The sequence below is a fragment of the Cyprinodon variegatus genome, unplaced genomic scaffold (genome assembly GCF_000732505.1).
Source record: "Cyprinodon variegatus isolate N-32 unplaced genomic scaffold, C_variegatus-1.0 Scaffold47, whole genome shotgun sequence".
NCBI lineage: Eukaryota > Metazoa > Chordata > Actinopteri > Cyprinodontiformes > Cyprinodontidae > Cyprinodon > Cyprinodon variegatus.
The window spans coordinates 318,072-319,684 of NW_015150500.1; positions in this window are offsets into that span (position 1 = coordinate 318,072).

Consider the following 1,613-nt stretch of genomic DNA (forward strand, 5'->3'; position numbering starts at 1 on the left):
TAAATCAGTGAAGATAAAAGAAGACAAAAGACATCTGAATTAATCAGTTGGAAAAATCTTCTTTAGCCTTTGATACACTGCAGACAATGGAGTCATCAGTTTAAAGAGATGGACACTAGTGGTTCAGAGACGTTGCCTCTTTGTTTGCAAGATAATCCATATCTCTGTCCTCTAAAAAAATTAAATAAAAAGGATGCTCAGGAACAATCAAGTACAACAGAGACCAACTAAAAAAGTTAAAGGATAACTGGATATTCTTGTGTTAAAAAAAAAAAAAAAACGTTAATACATTTGAGACCACATCTGGAAATAAAATGGCCTCCAGGAGAAAAAAACGCTGAGGTCTAAAACACCCTACTAAGAGCCAGGTAATCAATCATTTCATCTAAACTTTTTCTAGGAGGAGTTTTACACACGCAATCCGACTGAAGTCATAATAAATTATATAAAATCATAAAACACATAAAATAAGCAATAAGAAACAAACAAATGGAGTAGAAGGAAATCAGAAAATCTGTAAAAACAATTTAATAAGTTTAGATAAAAACAACCCAATACATCTATAAAAAACAAAAAGTTAACAGCTGAGATTTAAAAAAGCAAAATATGGTCTATGATTGAAGATCATTCCAAAGTGCGGCCACAGAGAAAGCTCTGTCTCCTCGCCTCACAAGACCACTCCATTAAAGAGAGGCAGCTTGCTTGACCTCAGGGTTCTACTGGAAACATGCAAGAGCTCCGATAAACAAAAACAGGAGCTCAATCTTTAAACATTTAAACTCAAATCTTAAAAACAAGGTTGAAGTGGCTGAAACCATTAAGATGGTCTACATTCATATTGTGCACCACTGGACATCCAAATTGAACAATATCGCCAAAGCTTTGCTTTTATCAGAAGCAAGCCTTGACAGCCCACAGCATCACACCTCCTCCACCAAAATCTGTTTCAATGTATTTTCATTAGAATTTTGCTTTTCTACTGATATAAGGTTTACTGCAAATAAATATCCATTCAACTTTAAAAAAAATAAAAAATCAGAAACAACTAAAATTACTTGTTGTTCTTGAATATATATGATTTATACAATTAATTATTTTGTTAATTTCCATTTCATGAGCTGAAAGCTTGCACTTTCCAGACAGTCAACATCTTACATTGATACTCTAAATTTTCCTGAGGTTTTTAAATCAAACCAACAAGCTTCAGCTGTGAAAACTGATCAGTGTGGATTAGAGCATTTGCTGCAAAGCCTTTGGTGTATTTACAGCATTTGCTTCACTATAAATCCAAATAAATATCAGTCTGAATATATACTAGCTGCACTGACATTATTAATATTAATCTGAACTACAAAGCTGCGGTTTCGTTGATGATTGCAGAGGAAGCTTGACGTGGCTAACGTCTCTGGTCAGATGTATATATTCACTAACATAGCTAACTAAGCTAACATAAAGTTAGCCATCCCATCTCAAATGTGATGACTGTTCCGTCCCACTTCTAGATATTCTGTTAGTTCCTATTTTTTTCCACAACCACAGCGGGATACTCACCGCGTGGGAGTCAGCGTCTCGTCTGCTTGTTCACAGAATGTTCTCCACGATGCTCCACTGAA